Raw genomic sequence first — 20,459 nt, forward strand, 5'->3', positions numbered from 1 at the left:
TTATGAGTTTTCCTGGCGAGGAGGGCTCACCGGGGCGTTGTGAGTATTCCCGGCAAGGAGGGCTCGCCGGGGACTTGTAGCCTGGGGTGGCTCTTCACACCTTTGGCGGGGTGTGGTCTTGGTGAGCCTGGGGTTCCTTTTCCTGTCGACTGTCTTGGCGTGCTGCCGCCAAGCGTGTTGGTGGTGTCCGTGCACAAGTCTGGGTCACGGGAGACCCCAGTCTCTAGTGCACCGACACGGGCCCCGGGCCTGGGCCACACATGCATGCGAGGTGTAGTTGGGCCAGGCCCAAAGTGGTTCAAGGGCTTCTGCTTGGCAAGTCGGAGCCGTTGCAAGTGGCCCTCCCCACATTGCGCATCGAGCGCGCGACGTTGAGAGGTGCGCGCATTGGCCTCCCCACCTCCCGAAGCATTACTGCCACACATGAGGCATGCGCAATAACAGTCAGGAAAATGGTGTTCGTGGCCTTAAAGGCCACAGTTGTGGCAGGGCCCGCCCCCGCGTGCATTGGTGCAGCCCTGTTCGCCAATGATCATGAGTGATTGGGCGAGAGGGGTGGCGGTTTTTGGAGTGAGGAGAGCTAGCCCCCGCGCCTCGCCCTATAAATTAGGAAGTTTGCGAGGGGGTTTTTCTCATCTGTCCAACTCCTGAATCATTTAGCATCCCCATCTTGTGTTTGTGGTATCTTCTTCAGCATCAGCTGGCACTTGCCCCTAACAATGGCTAGGGGACGAGGGCGGCCATCATCGGCCGCCAGGACGGCAAGAGAATCCCATTCGGATCATGCCACAGCTTTAGGGGCCGCAGCTGCGGAGGGCAGCCCAAGCTTCTGAGGTGTCGGAGGGGCGAGGGGCCACGGTCATCGCGGAGGCCGTAGCCGGGGAAGGCGGAGTGCTACTCCAGCACCCTCGTCGTCTCCCCCAGCGCCTGCTTCTCCTTCGTGGGGCGGGCTTTTGGACGGGACAACACTGGAGTTTGTCGTGGAGCTGCACGACGTTCCTCGGGGCCATTTGCACCTCCCTCGCCCCTTTGCTAGGGTAATGGAGGCCGCCAAGCCTCCCGTCTTGTGGTTGCGGGTGTACGGTTGCTCCCACGGTGCTATGCAGGTGCACGTGGAGTACCCGAAACGCCGCTCCATGTTTCTCGGGCGGGGCTGGAAAGCATTCGCGCGCGTCCACAACCTCGAGGATGGGCATGTCCTCCGCTTCAAGCTAGAGGAGGATAATATGCTATCCGTCAAGTTTTATGAGCGCTCAGGGGTGTGTCTCAGCTACTGCGAAGAGAACTTGAGCGGCGCCGAATGTCCCTCCTCGAGCGATAACCACGAGGAGGACAGCGGTGGCGCTCTTGGCAGGTCAGGATCTCGGGTGTCAAGTCGGAGCATGACACACCGAGCTCTGACTGACTGCCGGCCACGCCGCCGAGGCCAGCTCCCGCCTCTCCCCCGCCTAGCGGGGTTACCTTGCCGGAGCTGGCGTCGGTGCCTCGTGTTCCAGGAGGAGGCACCTCCGCAAGCTCTGACTTCTCCAGCCCCTCCTACTCGGTTATCTCGCCGGGGTTGGCGTCGGTGCCTTGTATTCCAGGAGGAGGCGCGCTCGCGGGCACCGGATCCTTCGCCCCTTCGTGTGGACCTGTCCTCCGGCGTTGAACCGGAGAGACCGGGCGGTGCTTGTCGGGTCTAGTCCCATTCTCGTCGGCACAGTGCTGGTCCTGGAGGAGCCAACCTAGGTCGTGCCGCGAGCCCTGCTTTTTGTCTTCTTGAACTTCTGTCCAACAAGCATGTCCCTCGCCAAAACACAGTATCATAGGTTAGAGTAGTAAAACTCATCCATGTAATATGTGTGAGTTTGCCTCAAACAGATGAATGAAATGTCGATTCCTTTGCGTGTGATCCTTCTCTTTGTATGGTACATCCTTTGCGTTTTCCAGAAGCTTGCTGGCATGACTGGTCCTATCGCTAGTGCTTTGAGGAATCGATCCTTAGCAGTTCGTCGGAGGGGTCGTTACCAGCAAGGCTCCTTGCCGTACATAGTGCAATCATTTGATCGTCGAGCGCGTCTGGAGGCGAAATAAGGTGTTGCGTAGCCGCTTGGTCTGTTGAACCAGTTCGAAACACTGTGAAGGCGCTCTCCGGCCATTCAGGTCATTGAACGAGTTCGAAACAGAGCCAAGGTGCACTGATCCTGACAAGGTTCCATCTGCGCGCAGGTTTCTCAAACAAAGACTGGTATTTCTAGAAAGGAAACAACCTATCTACTGTGAAATTTCATCTAGAATCTCTATCACTTATTTGTTGTGCCGCGACACTTCTTCCCATGGCGTTTAGGTTTTTTGTCGGGGCCTTAGATCCCCGGCAAGCAAAAGGTTACACTCTCCCGACAACTTCCCCTCCGGCAAGGTTCTTGACAATAGTCCTTGACTATCGTATAGGAAAGGGGTTGCCGGAGTATCACTCATTTTCTTCTTTTGTCACGCTGTGCTGGCGGAGCCCTCGAGCGCACCTTCGGCGGCGACGTGACGCTTCCAAAGGGGGAAAACATTTCCGCTGGAGTGTGTGCCTGCGCTTCAGGGCCTTTGGGCGCATCCTCGACGGCTATGCATCATTCGGCAGAGGTGCGTCAGCTGGAGTATGCTTCGGAAGCCTCGCCGAAGCCTCCAGGCACACCATCGACAACAATGCACTGTCCTGGAGCGGCGCATCAACCTGATGCCATCAAGCTCGGGGTCTCCGCCTCCTTGGCCCGCGCTCATGCAACGGCGCGCTCGCGGTAGCGTTAGGAGGCCATATCGAAGTGGAGGAACCACCGTCGTGTTCCGCCTCTGGGAACCGCTGCAGTGCGCTCAACTTCCCATGATCTGGTGCGAAACTTGCTCGAATCCGTGAAAAAGCTCTCAGCAGCCGCGCCCCCCTACCTGGCGCGCCAAAGATATCCAGGAAATCGACACCTATGGGAAGCTCTAAGAGTCCCTTGATCGTTCAGCGGAGGAAGAGAGGTGGCGCTGAGAGTGGAGCTAGCGATCAACATCGGCAAGGTCATTTACCCATGTTCGGGCCGCTTGGCGCGTAAAACCCTACTCCTACTTGGTTTGTATTGGGGGATTACTGCAGGGCTATTTTCTATAGTAATTTAGCTGGTGATTAGGGAGTATCAAAACCCGAAAGGTCCAACCCCTAGGAAATGAGCCTTGGGCCTCTTTTTATAGGCAAAGGGGTCACCAACAATGCGCTCCAGGTTTGCATAGTGAACATGTTTCACCGCTTATCTTTCTACTCTGGTGTCAGGGGGAGTAAATGCCTTGTCTGGCCCCTGACTTGCATCAAGGTGGCTTCGACACGTGGCCAGGTGTGTTGACACCTAGGATTTGCGCTCGCGCATGAGGGATGCGCTGAAGCGGTGGCGGTCGGCGGCATTGTGGCAAGAAGGACACGTGGCGGGCGAAGAGACATGTTGGCTTGGCGCCCTTGCTTACGGCGTCGCCCACCTTCCCGGCAAGGATAGCTTCCCGGGGTCTTGGACGTACTCCTTGCCGGGGCCTCGCAAGTATTCTCGGCGAGGAGGGCTCGCCGGGGCCTTGTGAGTCTTCACGGTGAGGAGGGCTCGTTGGGGCCTTGTAGCTTGGGGTGGCTCTTCACACCTTTGGCGGGGCATGGTCTTGGCGAGCCTGGGGTTCCTTTTCCTGTCAACTTTCTTGGCGTGTTACTGCCAAGCGTGTTGCTGGTGTCTGTGCACAAGTGTGGGGCACGGGAGACTCCAGTCTCTAGTGCACCAACAATCGTAGACTCATATTTGTGACCATCAATCATCCAGACCATAGAACCATCTCCATAGAAATGAATAGTTGAGTAAAATTGCATGATCAGCTCATCATTCCATGGGGTCATCTCTTTTCCAACAAAATCTTCAGTGTCCACTAGCTTGAAATTTTCTTGCACATGGGGACAGAATTTTTCATTTTCTTTGATGTAATACGAGTCAACAAATCTCATATCACTGATAGCTAGAATCTTGTCATACACAACAGTCTCATAGAAATCTTGTTGTTCCTTGGTGTGAAACCTTGGATAAATAGCAGTTTTTATCCTTATGGCATATGGATCTGCAACTCTCCATTTCCTCAAACCTGCATCTTTCCTCTTCCTCATATCTTCTACTACTCGGTGATCAACATTGTGAACTGGCAGATTTGGTCAGAGCTTCCTGAGAATAGGTGCATTCTCATCTTCTTCCTCCTCTACAACAAAGGCACTGGAAGCAGGACTTATCTCCTTGGCAGCTGCAGGAATATCATTTGTAGTCTTTATATGAGCTACAACCTTCTTTGCCTTGGATGGAGCCTTAGGAGCAGATTTCTTTGGCATCACATCATCCATGAGCTTCTTCTTCTTGGGAGGAACTCGGATCTCATCTTCACCAACATCTTCTTCATGGTCCTGATACATAGAAGTTTGTCTCCCCACAGCATGAACTACCCTCTTCCTTGCTCTCTTCACACCAGCCTTCTTGGCAGGTTTATCTGTGGAGAGTGTTGTGCTCTCCTTTGCAAATCCAGGAGATCTTACATCAGTAGGTCTTGCATACTCTTTCCTGACTGTATTCTTAGGATCCTTTAGAGGAGCTAAACTTTCCTCTCGCACAAAGTCTGAGTCTTCTTCATCTCAGTTCAGTTTCTTCCTCGGCCTGGTGGCTGCCTTGGGCAAGCCATGGGAGCTATAGGATCCAGGGTCACAGTCAGTCTTCTTTGGATTAGTGCCTCAGTCCATCTCAACACTTGGCTCTTTGAAATCATTCTGGCTATCTTTTCATCTAGACATCTTGGAAGCCATGCAAACACTCAGCAACTAATAGAAAACCTGTGAAGTTGATATAGGAAAGGCAGAAGGGTTGAGCATCACAAAACACAGAAGGAATTTTTCAAAATTTGAAGTCCGAAACTCAGGGTATGATCTTGTGCATGATGTAAATTGGTGGCACCGAGTTGGCATTTTCGGAGTCACCGAGAAGGCTTACTCGCTAAACAAAAATTGGCAATCTGTTTCAGCGGGACCGAAAAGAGCTTCTCGGTCTAACCGAGTTGCTTCTCAGGAACCCTAAAAGGGAAATTGGTGAAACCGATTTTGCAAACTCGGTCTCACTGAGTTGCATGCTGTGCTAGATCAGATCCAAAATTTCATCTTCCTCTATGTTACGAGATACTCTCGTGGAAGCGAAGGGTCTGCACATGGTGGCTTGTAGATAAACTTGCCCAATGCATAAGAATCGGATAGGGGAACGTAGAAGGAGATCATATCTGTAGCCTAACTTGGTGGCGGTCCGGCTACGACGGTGATGATGGTGAAGAATCCGTCGACAGTGGCCATTCCCAACGCCGGAGGCGCTCGGTGAGGCAAAGGCAAGGACCATGGGTCTTGGGGGCAGCTTAGGGCTTTAAGGCAAAGGGTTTTGACAATCTGAATTCAAACAAACCGTCCGCTAGAATATATACCCGTTCACTGTCGGTGTTATCAAGATTACGAAATCGGTGTCACCGAGTTCCTCTACTGTTAGTTGACACGGAAACTCGGTGTTACCGGGTTTTTGATTTATTTGGTACCGAGATTGAAAAACCAGATCAGCTTTGGAAATTCGGTGGAACCGAGTTTGTGGAGTTGGTCTCACCGAGATTTTCAAAGAGGTTTTGGAAGGCATCCTTTGACGATACGAAACTCCGAGTGCACCTTCACACAGAGGGATTGACAATTGCTTGTTCAATTTTTGTGATGAAGCATGAATAGAACTTGAGATGAGATAGCATAGATAGCTAGAGAAGGTTCATAGGAATTTTGTTCATCCAATTGGCAAAAGATAAATCAAGAGCCAAATAACAACAATTGGATGTCCTCGAATGAGCAAACACATGCAAACCAAGATGCTCACACAATAAGAAAGATAGATAAAATTTGGTGAACATGCACAAACATCCTAGCAGCTATCAAGCACTTGGGCGATGACAAAGTCATATATATATATATATGAGTATATTGACTTAGGAGCCAAGTTAGAATACTTGATCATAGGTCATACTCATCGTTAAGCACAAGTGGGGTTACCACTTTTACATAAGCATTAATGTGTTCATATCCTTAGGAGATGCTTATACTCAAGATTTAGGGTAATGCTCCCCCTTGATATGTAACACCCTGCCTTTAGCTTTCCTGACAAATTAACTTATTTCAAAAATTAGGACCGATTAATTTTTTTGTGAATGCTTGTGATGCTTGAAGTGACTATTGTTTACTTGCTTGCTTCGATGCTTGTGTTTGACACTCAACAATTTGTGTTACTCTCCAGACTCACCTCCATAGCCCAAAACTCCTGCCTAATGATCATGCCATGTGTTTAGGACCAGAAGCTATTTTTACCAAATATTATTTTCACCAAAAAGCATTTCTTTGAATTAAGCTTTCAAAACCCCTGAGATGAAATTTGTACTACAAGTCCTCAAATTAGGGAATTTATTTTGCACCAATTATTTTATTTAAAACCCATTATCAAAATGACTTCCCAAAACCACCATGTTATTATTTTAAAGGTTATTTTACTACTTTATTTAAATATCTTCCTGTGAGGCCGGAAATGGTCTCTTATGAAGGAAAGTTATTTTTATTGCTTTCAAAATATTTGAGAAAATTTAGGAAAAATTAGTGGGCATATATAGTCATGGTCATGTTAAAAATATTGGGCAAATCCCTTCAAAACCCTTCCTAGCTATTTCAAGCTTTTGGAATATTTCTATAAGAAATATTCTCAATAAATTCCAGTAAAATTCCATCATGTCACCTCAGATACGTTTGATGATCTTCCCAAGGTTAATCTCAATCCAAGTTGATTTAACTCCCCTAATTATTCTAAAACCCTATATGTCCAGATCCAAATTTGAGCAACTCTAGATTGTCAAGTGTCTTCAATTGTGCTCAAATTTGGTGGACATGTTCTGATACTCCAATAATGCATCCACACCAAGTGGTGCATCAAGGATAATTGAAGAACTTGTCCCAAGACCCTCAAAACCTTCTGTGTTGATTTATGACTTTGGGAAACTTTACATTATAAAGTTTCTCCAATTGACCCCAAAATATTTGGGCATGCTTTAATGCTCAAATAATGCCCTCACACCAAATATTCGATTTGTGGGAATTGATTTGAATAGCTTTGTAAGCAGAAAGCCATTTCTGCCCTTTTCATGGGTTTTCCAAGTCTACATTGGAAACCTTCTCCACCAAATTCCAAATTTGGTGTCCAAGCTTATTTTTACCTATTATTTGATCTTGTTAAGTTTCATATCCATTGAAGTCCATATGGTTGGTCTGCCACTCATCAAACACCTTGTGTGCATTCACTTTATTGGCTACTTTGGCCCCTTCCACTTTAACCCTTGAGCTCAACTTTCTACCACAGCTTCATATAGTTACATTTTACCTCCAGTAACATTTCCATGGCCACTGGTAAATTATTGGAGAGAGGATCCATGTAACTATTCCTCATTTTATCCTTGGAATCACCATCTCCACCCCTCTTTCCAAAGAACCCCTAGAATCCCAAGGCATCATTTCAAACCAATAGATGGCATGCTCACGTAGGAAAAATGAGCAACATATCTACAAGTTGATTTATGGCGGAAATGTAGCTTTGTACAACAAGTACTAGCTACACAGCTCTGCCTGATCTCAAACTTGGCATTGTTGTAGTCCTTTAATGTATAAGACTGGTAGACAAGGTTTCATCTCAATTCCCTTCCTATAAAAACCACTTTTACCAACCCTTAGTTTCCTACTGGAATGTTAACCTCGGTCAAAAACAATTCAAACTAGCTCCATATCTGTCCAACCTCTACCAGTGCATTTTGGCATGCATGCCTTGCATATGTGACACCTTGGCCTGGCCAAGGGGTGGCCTAGGACATCAAGTGTGGTGGTGACCACCTCCCTGGAGTGCAGAAACGGTGCTCTGCACCTTGTCTCCTTCTTGCAACTCGATTCAGGTGACCACAACTTGTCTCGGCACGCCACGGGATTCCTCTTGACTAGTCCAACCCCTCCCCGACGCCATCTTGCCTCCAAACCCCTTCTGCCACGCGTGCTCTCGCCGCAACCAGAACATCCAGAGTGCTCCCGAGCTCCTCCGTGTCGCCCCTCTCTTATGTCCTCTCTCCCTGAGCATCTGATGCTCCTGCTCCTCTCCCTCTCTCCCTGGAGCACCCCTACCCCATCCATCTCTCCTCCCGAGCCCTGCGTCCACGGCAATGGCCGAAGCAGCCGCCGGCCACCATGCAAGATGCGAGCAACCGATGCACCCCGAAGCCCCGTGGGCTCTCCGACGTGTCCTCCCCATCGCCTCACAGCCCCCTCAGCGCCCCCATCTCCTCCCTAGGCACCGCACGGCCGAGGCCCGTGAGCGACGTCTGCTTCCCTCGCAACCACCGACCCGGTGCCGCTGCAGCCCTTCCTCGCCTGTGCGCCGGGCTTCGCTGGAGGTGGCTCGTGCTGCCGGGGGTAAGCACTGATACGCGACTGGCTCGCCTCCCCCATGGTCCTCCTCTGCCTGCGCGGGGTAGGGGATGAACCTGGCGGGTGGGCACCGCCCGTCATCGGCAGCCAGGGTCGGGCCTAGTCCCGTAAGTGGAGGCGCACCTCCATCTTCCCGCCTCCCTGCTTGAAAGGTGCATTTCCGAAAGTGCGCCAGCAGCGTCTCAGCACTCGCGCATGTCTGGTCGGCCCAGTGGCTATTCTGCGCCCCGAGCGTTCTTTAAACCTTATGTGATTCCATCTGTTTTCTCTCTTCTGTTTTTCTGATAAGATTCATAAATCCATATAAAAATCATTCTAACTCCAAATTGTTTGATTCAAACTCCTGCATGTTCCAAAAAATCAGGGCTATCCAAGCAACTTTTCTGTTGCATTATTATTCAAATGTAGATTTAAATGCTTCTAGCTCCCCTTTCAAATCCGTGTAGGATTCAAATCAACTCCAAATGGAGTGATTCAAATTTCCAGATCCACCTAATATCATGCCCTATTTTTCAAGCCTTGGTCAACATTTTTATTAGGCTTTATTGTGTTGCATTAAATAAATAGCTTCCTATTGCTATTTATCTAGTATTAGAAAATCCATAGAATATTCGTTCCAACTCCAAATCCAGTGAAACAACTTCCTAAATATTTCTAAAATTGTTCTCTGTTAAATGAGTGCCTCCACTCATTTTCATCATAGTATTTTCTGTGGGCTTCATAAAGAATCCCTTACTCCTCCTTTCCTCCATTCAGAAATCCCTAATGGTCCAACTCTCCTTTAGCAAGCTTCACGTATTTTTCTTATGACCAGATAGGTCCAAGAAAAATATAACTTCTATTTATGTAGCACTTTTATTTTTGCCTGCTGTGTGGCTTACCGTGGTTGTTTTCGACGATAGTTGATGGGTAGATGGAATACTCGGTGTTGGATCGAAAGACCTCGAAGACACCGAGGACTTATGAGACTAAAGGCAAGCAGCCCTTTGACCATGAATGAGCATATGTTATGATGCATGCTAGTGTAGCAAATATTTCTGTTGCATATGATCATAAGTGCCGGTAAATCATTGAACTGATGTTACTGATGGCTCCTTTGGAGCCCATGCATTGAGCTTGATCCTACCACCTATGAGGTTCATGCTATTATCATGTTGACAAGTAAAGTTAAAATAGTATTAGCATGAGCATGATGATGACATAAATCAAAGGTTTATGAAAACCCCGTCGGGTGCCACTAATGCCCGAGGGTGATGATGAGTTAGGTGGCCACTTTTGGTGAAGTGGTGCACTGGGTATTTGTGTGTGTATGGTTTCAGAAATGGGATTAGATTTATGATGTGTCGACCGTCCCAACCTTACATGTACGACCACGTTACCCCTTTATGAGACGAGGTTGTGTTGATTACTCTGGTCGGTTCTAGCAAAGAGCCACATTACGAGTGGCGGGAGTGATGTGTGGTCACTCTCGTGATGGGGTCGTGCCAGGTAGGGCGACTATGTCGTTTTTACGTGTTCCAGGCACACCGTTGGTCCCCGCATGGTTGATATTGTCCAGAGTTGGTGCTCGTAAGACGTACAACATGTGGGCTGGGTACCAATCGAGTGGACCTCTTTCTCTAGTATCGTCAGGGGAAAGGCATTGATCGTGTACTTACCTCGGGTATGTTACATACCGCGGGTCGTGCATGACACGGAAGTTTCACGGATCTCGTGGGTCCAGCATACTACCTCTGCAGAGTGTAAAACTATTCGAATAGCCGAGTCCACGGTCAAGGACAGATGGGTGGTGCTGCTTAAACTACGTCCAGTCCTTTCCGCATAAACCAAGTGTGTGTGTGAATATGGAGTTAATACGAAAGAGTTGATATGACCAAGTTTGGTGATTTGGCATATAGGGTGAACCTGGAGTGTTTAGCCCTCGACAGATATATTGATATATGTAACCTGTTCTTCAAATAAACATTTAGCTTATGTTGCATACACATGATCATGTTTACTACAACAAGTTGTTGTCCACCAAAGATGCATATTACTGTTATCCTTCACTTGCATTATTCATATCATGGGCTGTTTGCGAGTACATTCAAAGTACTCATTGGCTTGCCACTGGTTATTTCATTGACCACGTATGAGAGAACATGATTTGGTGAAGAGTAACTCGGTGACGTTCCTGCGAGCTAGGACGCTTCCGAGTCAGAATGCATGTAGGTTAAGGCTGATGGCATGGGTTAACGCTTTCGACCATTATCTCCGCTATTGGTCCAGTTTGGTGTGTTGGCCCTCAAGGCCCCATATATGTAAGACTTGGCCACAATGGTCATTTGTTGTATCAAACGGTATGTATGGATGTAAGACTCTTAATATTCAGTATATGTGGGTTCGTGAGCATTGATCTCTTGGATCACTGAGCACGCTCATTCGGCGATCTCGACTCGTAAGTCGGGGTCCCCACATGATATGAAATCCCCCTAAGAGGGATAAACTAACCTTGGGTTTTTTCATAGAAGACTTCAAGTAAGTGAAGTAGTAGTGGATGCTTAATGTTGATGAAGATCATCTTGAGTTGGGAGCAATCCTTGTTGTTTCTTACTCTTCTCACCTACATGGGTTAGTCCCAAAGTAAAAAAGAACATATGCAAGAATATATATGGACATGGAGTGAAACACACATGGGATGATGTCCAGAGATGCATTAATTACCTTGTTCCTTACTTACCTTTGAGGGGATGTGTGACTCCTTGAGCTAATGCATATGGTCGAGGTTGATTGCATATAGTTCTTTCCAAAATGAATAAGAGTGAATTTCATTAGTGGAGTCACCTCTCAAGAACTTTCTAGTTCTTCATGTTGGGGATCCACATCAAATTGATGGGAATCCTTGGAGTTGTTGTAGCACTAGATGAGGTAGAGCTAGTAGTGTCCTTGGGAATCCACTTGACCTTGACTTGGGGTTCTTATTCAAATGGGTCAATGACATCTTGAAGATTTCCCTTGCCCTTATGGTCTTGTGGTAGAAGGCCATATTGTGAGCTTGTTCCTTCGAGTTGAGTAGGATGATACTTCTCCTCTCGGGGAACAAAATTAGGAAAGGGATATGGGCCTTCTTCCCAATCATCTCCGTTGATGTGGAAGTAGCCAACACCTTCTTTCTTCCGATGTCCTCCTTGCTTGCGCACAATTTCCTCAAATTGCTTACTTCCAGCAAGACTCTTGAAGACATCTCTCTCTATAATCCCGTTCAATAAATCGTTTTCTTGCTCAAGTGTAACTTGGCTAAGAGAATCATTAGTGGAATCAAGAGAGCTACTAGCAAGAACATTATTGGACTTAGCGTTAGCATTGTTATTACTAGATGAAGAAACTTTCTTGCCTTTGTTACTAGTGTTCTGATAACCCACAAGTATAGGGGATCACAACAGTTTTCGAGGGTAGAGTATTCAACCCAAATTTATTGATTCGACACAAGGGGAAGCCAAAGAATATTTTTAGCAGTTGAGTTGTCAATTCAACCACACCTGAAAGATTTAGTATCTGCAGCAAAGTATTAGTAGCAAGGTAGTATGATAGCAGCAGTAGCAACAGTAACCAGTAGCAGCAAAGTGACAGCAGTAGCAGCAAAGTAACAGCAATAGCAATAGAGTAACAGTAGCAGCAGTGACAACAGTAGCGGCAAAGTAATGTAGCAAGGACTAGTAGGAAAAGACTCGTAGGCATTGGATCGTTGATGGATGATTATGTCGGATGCTATTCATCACGCAATAGTTATAACACAGAGAGATATGTAACTAGCTCCAGTTCGTCAATGTAATGTAGGCATGTATTCCGTATGTAGTCATACGTGCTTAGGGGAAAGAACTTGATGACATCTATTGTCCATCCCTCCCATGGCAGCGGGGACCTAATGGAAAATACGGGATATTAAGGTTCTCCTTTTAATAAAGAACCGGACCAACGCATTAACACTTAGTGAATACATGAACTCCTCATACTATGGTCATCTTTGGGAGTGGTTCCGGCTATTGTCACTCCATGGTTGCAGGGTCATAACACATAGTAGGTGACTACAACTTGCAAGATAGGATCAAGAACACACATATATTGGCGACAACATAATAGGTTCAGATCTGAAATCATGGCACTAGGGTCCTAGTGACAAGCATTAAGCATGGTAAAGTAGTAGCAACATCAATCTCAGAACATAGTGGATACTAGGGATCAATCCCCGTCAAAACTAACTCGATTACATGATACATCTCATCCAACCCATCACCTTCTAGCAAGCCTACCACGAGATTACTCATGAACGGTGAAGAGAATCATGGAATTGGCGATGAAGGAAGGTTGGTGATGACGATGGCGACGATCTCCCCTCTCCGGAGCCCAGAACGGACTACAGATCTGTCATCCAGAGGAATAACAGGAGGTGGCGGCGCCTCCGTATCGTAAAACGCGATGAACTCTTCTCGATTTATTTCCGGATGAAAGGGACTAAATAGACCTGCGATTGGAGGCGGTGGAGCAACGTGGACCCCACAAGCCTGCCAGGCGCGACCAGGGGGGCCCTCGCCTGGTGGGCTAGTGGGCTCCACGCTCCACTTCCTCCGTTGATTCTTGCGCTAGTATTTTTCATATATTCCACAAAAATTCTCCATAAATTTTCAGGTCATTGTGAGAACTTCTATTTCTGTGCAAAATCAACACCATGGCAATTCTGCTAAAAACAGCATTAGTCCGGGTTAGTTCCATTCAAATCATGCAAATTAAAGTCCAAAACAAGGGCAAAAGAGTTTGCAAAAGTAGATACGACAGAGACGTATCAACTCCCCCAAGCTTAAAACCTTGCTTGTCCTCAAGCAATTCAGTTGACAAACTGAAAGAGACAAAAGAAAAACTTTTACGAACTCTGTTTGATCTTGTTGTTGCAACTATGTCTAACTCATATCCAGAATTTCAGCAAGATCACAAGCAAACCACATAAGCAAATGACATCTAGGTCTCACGGTAAACTCATATCAATGGCATAATCAACTAGCGAGCAAATAATAATAAGTCTCAAACGTCAACACTTCAATCAAAACAATCATGAAGCAGTGCGAACAGATGGTATCTCGCTAGCTCTTTCTGAGACCGCAAAACATAAATGCAGGGCACCTACAAAGACCAAGGGCTGACTAAACATTGTAATTCATGGCAAAGAAGATCCAGTCATAGTCATGCTCAATCACAGTCAAAAGCAAAGCATAAAAATGACAGAGGAGCTCCCTAATTGGTGCTTTTATAAGAAGAGCATGACTCAACAGGAACATAAATAGATAGGCCCTTCGTAGAGGGAAGCATTGATTTGCAGAGGTGCTAGAGCTCAAGCTTTTAAAATAGAGATAATAATTTTGGGTCTCATGCTTTCATTGTCAACGCAATGACCAAGAGTTTTCACCATCTTCCACGCTACACATGCTATAGGCGGTTCCCAAACAGAAAAGTAAAGTTTTGACTCCCCCACCACTGATCAATCACACTCCAGGACTAGCCGAATACTCGGTTGCCGTCCATACCAACATCAATCCACGGGGGGTTTTGTTTGCAATTATCTTTTCGATTTGAGCATGGAACTGGGCATTCCAATTACCGCCCCCTTTCTCGTGAATGATACTAAATAAACACATATCAAGGATAACACGCCTAGCATGGAAGATACTGATAGCCCCCGTCACCACGTGAGCGGTTCAGGCATGCAAAATAGATTATTTCTTGAAGATTTAGAGAGTGGCACATGCAAATTTAGTTGCAACGGCAGGTAGATACCACATATAGGTAGGTATGGTGGACTCATATGGGGTACTCCGGTGTACTGAGGGTGCCACTGCTGTGTGAGCTCCTCTGGCTGCCACTGATAAGCTGGCGTCTGGTACTCGACTGGTGGCTCGGGCACGGGCACCTGTGGTTGGGCTATACCCCAATATGCATAGATGTCCGAGGGCATAATAATGTACCTGCATGCATGAAGATGTAAAAAAGAAGTAGCAGGCAATGTAATAGTTTCACGAGTACCCTGACTAAATACCAGGTTATAAATCATCCTTCTATTTATATCGCTATCAAGAAAGTCATGGCGAACCATGCTATCATAATCTAGATATCTCTCGGGAAGAAGAATCTCTTCTTCCTCGTCCAGTCTAATAGGTATCTCAAAGTGTCTGGCAAGACGGGTAGCATAGATACCTCCATAGACAATGCCTTTAGAACGGCTCGTGTTCAACGTTGTGCTACTATAGCGCCCAAGCTATAAGTTTTGTCATTATAAAGCGCTTCGCGCAAAACCGCAAGATCTGGGGAGCTAAGGGACCCCGCTTTCCCACGGCCAATCAAACATTTTCCCACAAATAATGAGAAGTACCGAAGCACGGGAAAATGTATGCTAGCAGCTATAGCGCAAGACACTCCTCTATCCTCTCCTACAACAATAATATCGATGAAAGCCTCCAAGTCTCGTGGACGAGGTTCATGAATTTGCCCAACAAAAGGCAATTTGCAAACATTGCAAAAATCCTGGAGTGACATGCGCTGGGGGGTATCATATAATTTGAACTCAACCGTAGGAGGATTCTTCCTTGGATAGAAGTTAAAGCTTTGCACGAAGATATTAGCGAGGAGGAGGTATTGCGGACACTTACCCTTAACGAAGGCGGTAAGGCCTGCGTTCTCCACCAAGTAACAAAAGTCCTCATAAAGGCCGGCGGTGCATAAGAACACATCGCTTGGCCACTCGCACGCTCGAACTTCTGCAACTCGAGGGACCGGATACTTGGGTTTCTTCTTCTCACTTCCATCATCCTTGGGGTCACGGCTTGAAGAGCCTCTTAAGAACCTCCTCATGTTTTCCCTTTTCTATCTCTGAAAATTTCTAAAATTTTAGTGACTCTAAGGAAAAGTGAACAGGGCCCAACAAAACCCGTAGCAACTACTCCCACAAGTGCCTAGAAGCCATATTACGCATCAAAACTAGTTGGGACCAGCTAAAATTAGCATGCAAAGCTCAAGAACAGGGTCACCAAAGCAGCAAAAATATGCGATGTATAAGGCACTAGAGCATAAACTAATTGGACAAATGAAGGAGTCACTTACCAAGGAGCATTTTCCCCAAAACAGTTTGGTGAATGGTGCTTTGCACAAGGAGATCAAAAATCCCAGCAAGAAGAGCAAGAACACGGGTTTGAGCTACGAAACGATTTTTACTAGAGGTAGGAGAAGCAGATGGGAGCTAGAATGAGTGGACTGGGTGCACGTGGGCCCCACAAGCCTGGGAGGCGCGGCTAGGGAATGCCCGCACCTCCAGGGCTTGTGGCCCACTGGTGCAGCCCCCTGACTAGCTCTCCCTCTCAGTATTTTTCAAAAATTCCAGAAAAAATCATACTTGATTTTCACGGCATTCGGAGAACTTTTATTTTCGAGGTACTTTTCTACGGGACGCTAAAACAGAAAACAGGGAAAACTAAACTAAAGCTATCATTTTTCTTCTATGCAACCAAAGGTGAAAGCTTGGAACAGAGGTTTGTGACTCCCCGATTCATCCATCTCATGGTCATCGAAAGAAATCCGTCAATGAGGTTGATCAAGTCTCCTTGACAAACTTTTTCGAATCGCAAAAGGAAACGGAGAATTTTAGAATATCCACTAAGTTACCTCAATGGGGATGTGCATATCCCCAACAAGCAAATCATACTTCATCTTAATAGTAGGTATAGGGCATTCAAAGCTCCGAATAAGAATTGATGACGTTTTTTCGATACCATTGATGCAATGTACTCAATATTGTTTCTTCGGAAAGTGCACCGTATGCTCATTACCGTTGACATGGAAAGAGAGATTGCCTTTGTTGCAATCTATAACAGCCCCTGCGGTGTTTAAAAAGGGTCTTCCAAGGATGACCTCCATGGCATTGTCCTCGGGAATATCCAGGATAACAAAGTCCGTCAAGATAGTAATGTTAGCAACCACAACAGGCACATCGTCGCAAATGCCGATAGGGAAAGAAGTTGATTTTTCGGCCATTTGCAAAGAGATTTCAGTGGGTGTCAACTTATCCAGTTCAAGTCTACGATAAAGAGAGAGAGAGGCATAACACTAACACCGGCTCCAAGGTCGCATAAAGCAGTTCTAACGTAGTTTCCTTTAATGGAGCACGGTATAGTGGGCACTCCGGGATCACCTAGTTTCTTAGGAATTCCACCCTTGAAGGTATAATTAGCGAGCATGGTGGAAATCTCAACCTCAGGTATCCTCCTCTTATTAGTCACAATATACTTCATGTACTTAGCATACAGAGACATTTTCAGCATATCTGTCAAACGCATTTGCAGAAAGACAAGTCTAATCATTTCAACAAATCGCTCAAAATTCTCATCATCCTTTTTCTTGGATGGTTTGGGAGGAAAGAGCATGGGTTTCAGAACCCATGGTTCCCTTTCTTTACCATGCTTCCTAGCAGCGAAGTCGTTCTTATCGTATCTCTTGTTCTTAGGCTGTGGGTTATCAAGATCAACAGGTTCAATCTCCACATCCTTATCGTTGCTAGGTTCAGCTTCATGAACATCACTATTGATATTATCATTAGGCTGATGTTCATCACCAGATTGTGTTTCGGCATCAGAGACAGAGACATCGTTTGGATTCTCAGGTGTAACAACAACAGGGTTGCTAGCGTGCAAATCCCTATCATCTTTCTTCTTCTTCCTAGGATGACTAGGTGCATCAGTGCTAACTCCTTGAGAATCTTGTTCAATTCTCTTGGGATGACCGTCAGGATACAAAGGTTCCTTGGTCATTCTACTGCCTCTAGTGACGACTCTGACGGAATTGTCATTCAACTCATTGAGCAAGTCATTTTGAGCCATAAGGACTTCGTCTACCTGAGTAGTAACCATAGAGGCATGTTTACTCAGATGCTTAAGATCATTGACGTTTCTTTCCACACAAGCACTTAAATGTCTAAGCATACGAGCATTTTGTTCCAATTGTCTAGCAGCAACTCTAGCAAGTTGTGCATCAAGGAATGCACCTAGTGGCAAAGCAGTATCAAGCATAGCATCATCATAAGCATCATTGGCAGCAGAAGTAGCATCATCAAGCACAGGCGACATATCAAGATTTCTAGCAGGAGGTGGTGTCGCAAACTTACTCATAACTGAAGGTGAATCAAGTGCAAAGCTAGATGGCAGTTCGTTACATGTCCTCGTAGTTGAGGGCAAGACTTTAGTTCTTGGATCTTTCGGATTCCTCATAGTGACCAGCAGACGTAAATCCCAAGTGACTCAGAGAATATAGCTATGCCTTCCCGTCAACGGCGCCAGAAAATAGTCTTGATAACCAACAAGTATAGGGGATCGCAATAGTTCTCGAGGGTAGAGTATTCAACCTAAATTTATTGATTCAACACAAGGGGAAGCCAAAGAATATTCTCATGTATTAGCAGTTGAGTTGTCAATTCAACCACACCTGAAAGATTTAGTATCTGCAGCAAAATATCAGTAGCAAGGTAGTATGATAGCAGCAGTACCAACAATAACCAGTAGCAGCAAAGTGACAGCAGTAACAACAAAGTAACAGCAGTAGCAACAGAGTAACAGTAGCAGCAGTGACAACAGTAGCGGCAAAGTAACGTAGCAAGGACCAGTAGGAAAAGACTCGTAGGCATTGGATCGGTGATGGATGATTGTGCCGGATTCTATTCATCATGCAACAGTTATAAGACGGAGAGATATGTAACTAGCTCCAGTTCGTCAATGTAATGTAGGCATGTATTCCGTATGTAGTCATACGTGCTTACGGAAAAGAACTTGCATGACATCTATTGTCCATCCCTCCCGTTGCAACGGGGTCCTAATGGAAACTACAGGATATTAAGGTTCTCCTTTTAATAAAGAACCGGACCAACGCATTAACACTTAGTAAATACATAAACTCCTCATACTATGGTCATCTCCGGGAGTGGTTCCGGCTATTGTCACTCCGGGGTTGCTGGGTCATAACACATAGTAGGTGACTACAACTTGCAAGATAGGATCAAGAACACACATATATTGGCAACAACATAATAGGTTCAGACCTGAAATCATGGCACTCGGGCCCTAGTGACAAGCATTAAGCATGGTAAGGTAGTAGCAACGTCAATCTCAGAACATAGTGGATACTAGGGATCAATCCCCGTCAAAACAAACTCGATTACATGATATATCTCATCCAACCCATCACCGTCCAGCAAGCCTATGATGAGATTACTCATGAACGGTGAAGAGCATCATGGAATTGGCGATGAAGGAAGATTGGTGATGACGATGGCGACGATCTCCCCCCTCCGGAGCCCAGAACGGACTCCAGATCTGCCCTCCAGAGGAAGAACAGGAGGTGGCGGCGCCTCCTTATCGTAAAACACGATGACCTCTTCTCCTTGATTTTTTTCCGGATGAAAGGGACTAAATAGACCTGAGATTGGAGGCGGTGGAGCAACGTGGGCCCCACAAGCCTGCCAGGCGCGGCCAGGGGGGCGCGCCTGGTGGGCTTGTGGGCTCCATGCGCCACTTCCTCGGTTGATTCTTGTGCCAGTATTTTTCATATATTCCACAAAAATTCTTCGTAAATTTCCAAGTCATTTCGAGAACTTTTATTTGTACCCAAAAACAACACCATGGCAATTCTACTGAAAACAGCGTTAGTCCGGGTTAGTTCCATTCAAATCATGCAAATTAGAGTCCAAACCAATGGCAAAAGAGTTTGGAAAAGTAGATACGACAGAGACGTATCATGTTCCTAGGTTTAACTTGTGGAACAAAATTAGACAAGAGTAATCGTTTGGCTAGATAAGAAGTACTCTTCTTTCGAAGATCATCATTGATTGCTTTTAGGAACTCACGCTCTTGCTCCAAATTGAGCTTCTCAAAGCGTAGCTTCTCATTAGTTTTTGCAAGATCTCTATGATCTTCTAGAGTAGTCTCGTGAGCTAACTTAAGAGTTTTCAATTCTTGAGTTAGTCGTTCAATTTCGTTCTTATCATCATCAGTTGATTTTCTTGACTAGCATGATAATTAGCAAGTTCATTTTCATAGCAATCACTAGTTTTATCAAAGAGCAAGTCATCTTCTCCTAACAAGTAATCCTCATCACTATTAAAATCAAGATACTCGGGGTGTGATACCTCGGGGCCTTTTGCCATGAAGCAGTTTCTCAATCCCTCATTTGGTGAATCAAATAGGTCGTAGGAGTTGGAGGAAGCAAGTGCAATGCCGACAACACCTTCATCTTGACTATAGTCGGAGTTGGAGTGATAGCTTCTCTGGGAATGGTGGTCAGACTCGGAGCCAGAAACTCATTCACCAACATGAGATTGATGTCTTCTTCTTGAGATGCCCTTGGTGTATTTGTCCTTCTTCTCCGATTCCTTGCCTCTCCGTGAGTGTCTTCGCGTTCATAACGATCTTCTCTACTCCTTCTCTCTCTGCGAGATGACTCATCTCTTGAGATTCGTCTTCGAGGTGACGCTTCTCTTCGTTTGTAGTGAGTCGAGCACTCATTGGAGTAGTGTACGTGCTTCCCACAATTGTAGAAGTTTCGGTCACGACTAGACGGACGCTTCTCATCATGTCTTGAGCTTGAGCTTCTCTCTTTGTCTCTACTCTTGTAGAGCTTGTTGAATTTTCTAAACATGAGGCTTATCTCTTCATCAGTGACAAGATTGTCCTTTGAAGTAGCGGGTGCATCACATGAAGCTTTGTAAGCACCGCTTGACTTGTTGTGCAGCTTATCTTTGTCCTTGAGTGACATCTCATGATCAACAATCCTAACAATGACTTCAGTTGGCTTGAGATCTTTGTAGTTTGGCATCATTTGGATCAATATGCACATAGTGTCATACTTTCCA

This window comes from Hordeum vulgare, chromosome 5H (genome assembly GCF_904849725.1).
Source record: "Hordeum vulgare subsp. vulgare chromosome 5H, MorexV3_pseudomolecules_assembly, whole genome shotgun sequence".
In the NCBI taxonomy this organism is placed as follows: Eukaryota; Viridiplantae; Streptophyta; class Magnoliopsida; order Poales; family Poaceae; genus Hordeum; species Hordeum vulgare.